This window comes from Arvicola amphibius, chromosome X (genome assembly GCF_903992535.2).
Source record: "Arvicola amphibius chromosome X, mArvAmp1.2, whole genome shotgun sequence".
Lineage (NCBI taxonomy): Eukaryota > Metazoa > Chordata > Mammalia > Rodentia > Cricetidae > Arvicola > Arvicola amphibius.
In genome coordinates this window covers 118098030-118109010 of record NC_052065.1, presented here as the reverse complement: position 1 = coordinate 118109010, position 10981 = coordinate 118098030, and the positions used below count along the sequence as shown (strand labels likewise).

Genomic DNA, 10981 nt, shown 5'->3' with positions numbered 1-10981 from the left:
CTGGTTAAGAGCTCAGTAGTTAAGACCGCTCTTCCATAGGACCTAGATTCAATTCCCAACACCCACATGGCAGCCCACAACTATCTATAACTCCAGTTCCGAGGGATCTGACACCTTCACACCAATGCACATCAAATAAAGTTAAATAAATTTTTAAAAGAATGCCTACCACAAAGCATTTAGAAGGGAAGAATTATTTCTATTAAATAACAAAACACACACACACACACACACACACACACACACACACACACACACAAAGGTGAGTATGGTTGTGCACACCTTTATTCCCAGAACTCAAGAGACAGAAACAGGCAAATCTCTGTGAGTTCAAGGCCAACCTGCTCTACAGGGTTAGTTACAGGACAGCCAGGACTACACAGAGAAACCCTGTTTCTCCCCCCCACCACCACCACCATTTTTGGGGTTTTTTTGAGACACAGTTTCTCTGTGGCTTTGAAGTCTGTCCTGGAACTAGCTCTGTAGACCAGGCTGACCTCAAACTCACAGAGATCTGCCTGCCTCAGCCTCCCGAGTGCTGGGAATAAAGGCGTGCGCCACCACTGCCAAGCAAGAGAAACCCTGTTCCTAAAAACCACAAAATAACGACAAAAGGATGAATCTCACTATTACAGTTGAGTGAAAGAAACCAGACACATGAAACTCTAGAGCACAGGGGTCCATTCATGTAGTTCCGAGACAACACTAAGCTGTAGTGTTAACTTTGAGGTTAGTGACCATCTTTGGAAGAGAGCAAGTGACTGGGGAAAGAGATCTAAGGGGATGACTAGGGAGCTTTTGGTTGTTTGTTTGCTTGCTTGCTTGCTTGCTTTAAGAGATAGTCTTGGGGCTGGAGAGATGGCTCAGAGGTTAAGAGCACTGTTTGCTCTTCCAGAGGTCCTGAGTTCAATTCCCAGCATCCCCATGGTGGCTCACAACCATCTATAATGAGATCCGGTGCCCTCTTCTGGCCTCAAGGGATACATGCAGGCAGAACACTATATACGTAATAAACAAAGCTTTAAAAAAGAGAGAGAGAGGTCATTTCCCGGCCGTGCGGAAGCGGGTAGCCAATGGCCTGCGAAGCAACATGCCTAAGTTTTATTGTGACTATTGTGATACATATCTTACCCATGATTCTCCATCTGTGAGAAAGACACACTGCAGCAGTCGGAAGCACAAGGAGAATATGAAAGACTACCAGAAATGGATGGAAGAGCAGGCCCAGAACCTGATTGACAAAAACAACGGCTGCATTTCAACAAGGAAAGATACCTCCAGCTCCATTCTCTGCTCCTCCTCCTGCAGGGGCCATGATCCTGCCTCCCCCGTCTCCAGGGTCCTCCTCGCCCTGGCATGGTGCCTGCACCCCACATGGGAAGCCCTCCCATGATGCGGATGATGGGTCCTCCTCCTCCTGGGATGATGCCCGTGGGACCCTCTCCCTCCCATGGGTGGCCACATGCCCATGATGCCCGGGCCTCCAATGATGAGACCTTCCGCTCGCCCTATGATGGTGCCCACACAGCCTGGCAGGACTCGGCCAGACAGGTAAGAGCGGAAAGGCTCTTTTTTGGTTTTGTATTTCTTGTTCTGTTTCAGCAGTTGATCACGGTGCTGAGCCTAGGTGTTTTCTAGCTGCGTGACAAGCAAGGCTTCCCCTTTCCTAACAGAATAGTTTGGAGGGGAGAAGTGGGATTAGAAAAAGTGCAGCGCTCACTTACATTATGAAATGGGAAAATAAAACTGTCAGCTGTTTGAGGAGAGAGAGAGAGAGAGAGAGAGAGAGAGAGAGAGAGAGAGAGAGAGAGAGAGAGAGAGAGAGAGAGAGAGAGACTTTATGTGTTTCATGCAGGCCTCCAAGTCCTTTAATGTAGCAAGGATGGCCTTGAACTTCTGATCCTTCTGCTTCCACTTCCTACTCAGGTGTTGGGATTGTGGCTGTGTGCCACCACGTGCGGTGTTTTAGTGCTGGAGGTAGAACCAAGGCTGTTGTACTTACTAGGCAAACACTCTATCAGCTGAGATACGGTCTCAGCCCATTAGGTTCTGTTTCTTGATCTGGATAATAGTTGCATTGGTGTGTTCAGATGTGAGAATCCATCAGTGTTTTATTATGCCTCATTAAAGACTTTAAAAACCTGTACTGTGAACAATATCAATCATCCTTTCAACTTTTAAGACTTCTTCTATTGGGGACTAGAGTCAGGCTTGGTGGTTAAGAGCATAGGCTGTTCTTACAGAGGACCAGTGTGTAATACCTGGCACCTACATGGCACCTCACAAATTGTAACTCAAGTTCCAGTGAATATGATGTCTTCGTCTGGTCTCTAAGAGCACCGCATGCCTGTAACACACAGACATACATATACATTCTTGCAGAAATACTTACACACACACACATATGTATGTATGTATATATATATATATATGTATATGAATGAGAGAGAGAGAGAGAGAGAGAGAGAGAGAGAGAGAGAGAGAGAGAGAGAGACTCTTGTTGGGTAGTGGATCCCAGGGAGGAAGGGGCAGGGATTTCTGCTTGTTTCAAAAAGCAAACAAAAAAATTCAGCAGAATTTCCTTTGCCAGGTTGGGGGTGAGGGCTGGTGGGGTGGCGCACACTTTTAATCCCAGAACTCTGGAGGCAGAGGCAGGTGAATCTCTGAGTTCGAGGCCAGCCTGGTCTACAAGAGCTGTTTCCAGGACAGCCAGGGCTACACAGAGAAACACTGCCTTGAAAATTCAAAACCCAAAAACTAAAAGATTTCTGTGCTGGGATACACATAAAATAAGGAAGCCAAAAGAATTCCAAATATATGCCTCGGGGCTGGGGATGTAGCTCAGCTGGTACAGCGCTTGCCTAGCATACAAGAAGCCCTGGAGGGCTGGAGAGATGGCTCAGAGGTTAAGAGCATTGCCTGCTCTTCCAAAGGTCCTGAGTTCAATTCCCAGCAACCACATGGTGGCTCACAACCATCTGTAATGGGGTCTGGTGCCCTCTTCTGGCCTGCAGGCATACACACAGACAGAATATTGTATACATAATAAATAAATAAATATTAAAAAAAAAGAAGCCCTGGAGGGGCTGGAGAGATGTCTCAGTGGTTAAGAGCATTGCCTGCTCTTCCAAAGGTCCTGAGTTCAATTCTCAGCAACCACATGGTGGCTCACAACCATCTGTAATGGGGTCTGGTGCCCTCCTCTGGCCTGCAGGCATACACACAGACAGAATATTGTATACATAATAAATAAATAAATAAATAAATAAATAAATAAATAAATAAATGAATGAATAAATAAATAAATAAGCAAGCAAGCCCTGGATTGATCCCAGAGCCTCATAAATCAAACACGGTAGTTCATGCCTGTGGCTCCAGCACTTTAGAGGTAGAGGCCGGAAGATTTAGAAGTTCAAGGTCATTAGCTACATAGGTCAGTCTAGGATACATGAGATTGAGATCCTGTTTCAAAAAAGGAAAAAGAATAAGAAAGATGCAATAGAATTAATTATAGGTAGATTTGTGTTCTCTATTGCATAACATTGTATGTGAGTATACCAGAGGTAAATCCCTTGAATTCCTTTTTTATTAAAAAAAAATCCTTGACATGCCCTCACAAAGCCTCAGCAGGTGAAGTCTGAACTCAGTTCTCCCTGGTGCTCAAGCAGAAGAAGAAGGAGAGAGCAGGCTTCCCTAAGGTGCCCTCTGACCTCTACCCTCAAAATGTGGCATGTGCACCCCACATACGCCACATACTAGTTAGTTAATTAATTAATTAATTAATTAATTAATTTGTAAATTAGTATTACCTGGAAAGGAGTTTCCACTTCCAGTATAGACTAATCAGTTGTTAACAGATGGCCTTCTCTTAAGAGAACAATGAAAACTTCTATGCAAAGGCAAAAATAAATGAAAGAAACCTGGAATCTCTGGAGAAAGAGAGGAGAGGAACAAGTCAACTTTGAAACTGGAAAATGAGGAGTGAGTTTCCTTTTCTTGCAGCTTTAACATAAATAAAGCTTACTGGTGCAAGAAGAAAGCTAAGACTAATAGGAAACCTGCCATCCTTCTGTCCTGAAGAACAAGGTATCAGAATTCAAGGTAACCACAGTCATTGGAACAATGCTGAGGGAATCTAGAAAGGAGAAAGACAGATCAAGGAAGTAACATATCCTTTCCCTAAACTGTGACATGAATCATGAATGATGAATCACACATGCCTGGGGTACATGCCAGCTACCGTAAAGGTTAAAGATCTTTCTTAACTGATATTTAAGGTTATGTGTACCATAAATGAAGCAATAAGGTTGGTCTAAGATCAACCTTACTTTAAAACTAAAAATAACAACACTTTTTGGAAGAATACATTACAATTAAAAGTTTCCACAAGCCACCAATTTACATGACAAATATACAATACAAAATTATTTAACGTTTTAAAAAGGCAGGGGCATGTGACCTACCACTTTAAAGAGAAAAAAGGAGCAGTACAGTTCAACCTTGAGATGGCCCAGATAAAAGAATTGCCAATCAAGATTGCTGTGGAATCTTATTTTAAGATGTGTTACACTTGTTTATGCCGTGGAATATCTGTTTAATGATTCAAAAATGTGTTGCATTTGTTTAGCTCTGTAAAGCTGTGTTACTTTGCCTGTCTAAAACACCTGATTGGTCTCATAAAGAGTTGAACGGCCAATAGCTGGGCAGGAAAGAATAGGCAGGGCTGTCAGACATAGAGAATAAATAGGAAAAGAAAGGGGGAAATTGAGAAGTAAGCAAAGGAAAGGAGGATACAGGGGGCCAGCTATCCAGAAATAGAGAAAGTAAGATATAGAGAAGTAAGAAAAGGAAAAGTCCAGAGGCAAAAGGTAGATGGTAAAATTTAAGACAAGCTGTCAAGAAATAAGCCAAGCTAAGGCCAGGCATTTATAAGTAATAATAAGCCTCCATGTGTGATGTCAATATGTGAAAATACCAACACAGGCACAAACATACACAATAATCATTTTTCCTCAAAGTTAAAGCTTTGTTCTTAAAAATATGTTCCTTTCACATTATTTGTTAGTTTGTTTATCGGTTTTTCTTTTTGTTTTTCAAGACAGTGTTTCTCTGTGTAGCTCTGGCTGTCCTGGAACTTACTCTCTACCAGGCTGACCTTGAACTCACAGAGATCCACCTGCCTCTGCCTCCTGAGTGCTGGTTCTTTCACATTTTTAAAGACAGGAACTCATTCTAAAGATCCTACTGGCCTGAAAGTCATGAAGCCACAGATATCTGTCTGCTTCTGCCCCAAGAGTCCTGGGATTAAATCTGGGCACCACCACATCAAGATTTAAGAAAATTCTTTAAAAAGGAAATTATTCTTGTATCGATTTTCACCTATTACCGTATCTTCTATCTTTTCCAGTCAAATGTAATAAAATGGAATGAGCACATTTACTTTGAGATCGATTTTAATCCACATTTTAAAACCTTGGTATGGCCCCGGGGGTGGTGGCACACGCCTGTAATCCCAGCACTTGGGAGCAGAGGCAAGTGGATCTCTGTGAGTTCAAAGCCAGCCTGGTCTACAAGAGCTAATTCCAGGACAGGCTCCAAACCCACAGAGAAACCCTGTTCCCCCAAAAAATAAATAAATAAATAAATAAATAAATAAATAAATAAATAAATAAATAATAAATGAAATAAAACCTTGGTATGGTTAGATGGTTTTTAGTGCCAAGGGATTTATGCACACTCACTATGTGGACAATGCAAAACATCATTTGATATGTAGTAGAAACTGGCCTCAGGAGAGAAGCAGGGCATTCCAGCACAGACAGAAATCAGGAGCTATGGCCTCCCTCAGGTGCTTACGAAAGGCTTAATCTGGACAAGCTCAAAGACTGTGCTGGTTAAAGCCTCCATTCATTAACAGGGAGGAAAGGGAGGCTTTAGTCTTGTCTTCTGTAACAGGAGTTTGTTTGTGGTTTTACTGGCACTCTGAGCTTTCTGAATAGTAATACATTGTTCTGGTCTCTAAGTCCTTGAAGCCACTTCCAACATTTTATATCTAGGAGGTTGATTAAATGAATCCCTTCCATCCAACTACTGATTTTATATTTGGATGTCCTTGCCGGTATCTTTTCTTCCTGAGAATGCAACTATTGGCTTGATATTATTTGCCCTTTCTGAAGCTCTTAGTATTTATTATAGAGATAGATGAATTCTCCCTTCTTTTAAACCTTTTGAGACAGGGTCTGGTTATGTATCCATGACTGTCCCAGAACCCTATATACAGATCAGACTGACTTCAAACTCACAGAGATCTGCCTGCTTCTGCCTCCTGAGTGCTGGGATTAAAAATGGACACCACCAAGACTGGCCATGCTTTAACCTTCTTGAAAAGCAACACACGTGGAAATAAATAAAAATGTTAATATCCCCTTGTAAATTTTATTAACTGGAAAAAATAACCAGAAGCTCTGTGCACTGAGGTGGTCTATTCACTGCTACTCTAAATGCCATGAGGTTGAAAACAACAGTTACATTAAGAGGGAAACTTTCACCAGGCAGTGGTAGCACATGCCGTTAATCTCAGCACTCAGGAGACAAAGACAGATGGATCTCTGTGAGTTCAAGACCAGCCTGGTCTACAGAGTGAGTTCCAGGACAGGCTCAAAAAACTACAGGGAAATCCTGTCTCGAAAAGAAAAATCACTTTCCATGAAGGCAATAGAACGTTAGAACGCCACTGAAATAGATCTGGTGGAAAATCTGTAACAGTACAGACATGCTCATCCTGGTGCTAGGTAGCAGAAGCAAATTACAAAATTACCTGTTTCTCATGGTGTGAGTGTGAACACACACGGACTACCTGGTTTGAGGAAACATGCTGAGCATTTCCTATGTGGCTGATGTGCTACTACTTAAAAGAGTTACGGAGCCAAAACTATGACCGCTCCAGCTCAGGAAGGCAAAGCCTATGTGGAAGACAGTCTTGCAAGCAAACTGCAAGACGTTGTAATGCAAAATGTTTCGAAAGACAGAAGGGACATCAAGTCTGCTGAGGAAGTCAATGAAGAGTTAACAGAGGGGGTAAAACATGTGGGCAGTAAGGAAGCTGAATGTGAAGATGGGAATCATTCGTGCCAGGTAGCAAGGTCAGGTTTTTTGTGCTATTTATTTATTTACTTACTTACATACTTATTTTTTGAGGCACGGTTTCTCTGTGCAACTGCCCTGGATGTCCTGGAACTCACAGAATCCACCTGCCTCTGCCTCTTGAGTACTAGGATTAAAGGCACCTACCACCACTGCCCTATATTTGTGTACTTTTTGCATTTTGGTTTTTTATTTTTAATTATTAAATTGGGTCACATAAGGCCATTTTCATGCAAGGACATAAAGTATTTTTGAGCAGATATCCCCTTCCTTATACCCTCCCTTTCCGGGTCCCTTTCCTTTCCTGATTTCTTTTTTTTTTTTTTTTTTTGGTTTTTTTTCGAGACAGGGTTTCTCTACAGCTTTTTTTAGAGCCTGTCCTGGAACTAGCTCTTGTAGACCAGGCTGGCCTCGAACTCACAGAGATCCGCCTGCCTCTGCCTCCCGAGTGCTGGGATTAAAGGCGTGCGCCACCACCGCCCAGCCTGTTAGTCATTTCTTATGCTAAATGTTTGTTTCTCTCAGAGGTGCCAGGATGGAGCTCTCTTGGTAGAGTGCAGCGTGGAGTTCAATCCCCAGCACTACAGAAACCATAAACAGAGTGTTGGGGTGGACACCTGATCTGAGATTTCTGGAGGAGAAAGCCGGAGGGTCAGGAGTTCTGGGTTATCCTCAGCTACAGAGCTAGTTTCAGGTCAGCCTTGTCTAGCTGACACCCTGCCCCCAAATAACGAACAACAACAAAATCCTTAAGTGTTTATAGAATTACAAGAAAAAATGGGGGACGAGGTGGGGGCATGTTGCTCAGTGGTAGATGTTTCTCTAGCATATTTAGATCTTGAGTTGTTCTTTAGCATGAAAAAAGAGGTGTAGAAAAGGAAATGTGTATCCGGTTTTATGTGAAGCAAACCTCAACTATATTGCACACATAAAGGACAATTTCAAATATTCTCTGGGCATTCTTCCCACACATTTCTCACATAAAAGGGGCATGGCCAAACAGTTCGGGGTTCTGGGCAGGCAGCAGAGTCTAGGTTCCCCATCAGGACACCACACCAGAAATACCCAGGCTTCCAAGCAGAAGAGCTTTCCCAGCTCCCACGGTGAGGGCTGCGCAGATAACCACAGGAAAAACGCCTCCCGCCCACACAGAGGCTGGAGCCATCCAGAGGAGGTTCCAGGGGAATAGAGCCTAGACAATCCCGTGCCCTTTCACAGGGCCACGGGCATTCCTAACTGGTGCAGTACAGGGCTCTTCCTCAGGGCCTCAGGGAAGTGAGGAGCAGCTAGGCACCAGCCTGGGGCAGGAGAGAGGACTGCTGAGATTTGGATGCCGGTAACTCCATTAACTCCTTAGTGCCCGGTACTCAGTTCTCCAATCAGCAGCTTCAGCATCACTTGGGAACTTGTTGGGAAGGCAGGCGGAGACTCAGCCCCTCCTCCATAGGCACTCTTTCATAATCTGCATCTTAATAAGCTCCCCAGGTGATTAGTATACACATTGAAATGAGAAACGTTTGTGAAAGGCTGAAGGGAATGAGCCTCCATTTGCGATCCCAGGACTTGCCACAGCAATGGTAATTGCAGGCTTACCTCGGAGCGGGAAAGGGCAGACTAGTGTGGCTAAAAGCACGTTTCTGGCAGCCCAGCCTTCTAAAATACTCAAAGGGTGGAGTTTCCAGCTAGGATGCCAGGTCTTGCGGCTGTGATAAGCATCCCTAAACCTGGGACTGCCTGCCTTCGTATTCCCTACTATCTTCCCTTCCCGACCTTAGGGTTAAAAGGCCAGCGCTCAGACTGCACGGATAAGGAGAGAAAATGATATGTAATTAATGAGTGCAGATCTTAAGTAAGTAGGCAAACTTGCCTTCTAGGCTCAGTATTTCCACTAACTTAGTATTTGGGCTTAGTCAGAGGCTACGTGAGTGCTCTGAGCCTCGGTTTCCTCATCCGTTACTACAGTACTAAAAAGTCGAAAACAAAACCACCCGGCAGGATTGTTGAGCATAAACAAGTCAGCATCCAAACTATGCCTAGAAAATACTGAGTACTCAGTAAGCAACGCCCCCTTTCCCTCTCGACCCCCCCCCCACTCCTCCAGTGCCTACCTCCAGCCTAGCACATTTTTCTTAGGAACCCGTTGATTGTATATTAGGTGATTGATCAAATTAATGGTCCTGGATGCAATGCATTTTAATAAGTGACTTGCTCTTTTTTTTTCTAAATATCAAAGGAATCTTTCTTGTTAATGGAAACATTTTGGAAAGCCCAGGAAAGTGCCGAGAAATATCCTAAAGCTACAGAAGCCAGACATGGTGACATATGTCTCCAACGGCAGGGCTTTGAAGACGGAGACAGGTGGCTGAAAGTACAAGGCCAGCCTGGACTACGTCCGTCATAAGAGCTTGGCTCCCATTTCTTTTCTAATGCAACCACCTAGGCACAGAACATATTTATGGTAATGTTTTGGAATATTTATTTCCTTGTATGTTTGTGTACATATGTACGTGTGTACACATAATAATTAGCTATTATGAGTGCTTAAGTATGTATGCATATACACATAATAATTAGCTAATATAACTCGACTGTTGTTTTACTCAGTCTCTAAAGAAAATGAGTCAGATGAGTTTCCTTGCTTTCCAGGTGCTGAGTGTGGAGGTTCTTGAACAGCAGGGCTCCGACCAGTCAAAGCAAGCCATTTCCCCCAATCCCGTGAGCGCGGCCTCTGGGATGCCAATGATACAGGTTATAGGACAGGGCTTTCAAAGACTACGTAGGAGTGGAAAAGGGAGTAAAGGGCCCCAGCAGACACCCCTAATAACAAAAGATTAACAAGGGAAAAGCATAGCAGATTGATTTGATCATAGTTTTATGTGAACTATCCACTTTTATACTGAGGTTTTATGAAGTACAGACAGTCTTAGAGAAATGAGATTGAACAAAGAGCAAATGCTAATAGACCGAAGGGGGAGACCCAGCACAGCCTGTCCGTTCAGATTCTTTTTGGCCTCTCTGCAGCATTCCTTCTGGGTATAGCTCCATTCTGTAATGGGTGTGTGTGTGTGGGGGGGGGGTGGATGTTGGGTCTTCTGATCTACTATCAGAGAGGATAGGTTAGAGCTTTTTTATGACTAGCTCCATCCAAGACAAAAAGACAGGGGAAGTCTAGAGTCATATTTTCAAGTTTTATGGCTGACTTTAGGGGAGAGAGGTCCTGTTGCCATGGCCTGCCTTGGGGAAGAGGAATTCTAGTTTATATGGCCTGCCTTGGCAGGGGAGGAAGGGGAGCAGAAGAGCAGAGAGACACTGGGTTCCTCAGGCTGCTTCAGAGCTCCTCATATTGGCATGTGGTTTCAGCTCTTGTTTTATTTTGAACCCCAACAACTCTGCTGAATAGAAAGTAGTAATATCAGGACACAGTTGAATGGGTAACCAGTCGAATACTGTCTCTATTTCAAACCCAGTGCCTTTTAAAAAGAGAAAGAATGAGGCACTGAAAAAAACAATGTGGAAAATAACAGCCTCACTCTGGTTTTGTGTGCTCTACCCCTCCCCCCCAAGTCACACAGAGTTGAGGATGCTCTTGAACAACGCAAGTGCAGAGATTGTAGGCCTATGTCACCACCAATGGCTTGGATTTCCTGCTTTAAAACCTTTTTTAAATTATTTATTTATTTATTTATTTATTTATTGTATTGCATTAGTGTTTACTTGCATGTATGCACTCTGTGGGTACTAGGGACTGAGCCTGGGTCCCCTTCAAGAGCAATTCATGCTCTTAACTGCTGAGCCATCTGTCTAGCCCCCTGAATTTCCCCCCTTAAACTGGGAGACA

General features: G+C 43.6%; 1 pseudogene; it reads left to right on the top strand.

Moving 5' to 3' along the window:
- Window positions 1-1090: 1090 nt before the first annotated feature.
- LOC119805580 lies at window positions 1091-1555 on the top strand (annotated as a pseudogene).
- Window positions 1556-10981: the final 9426 nt, after the last annotated feature.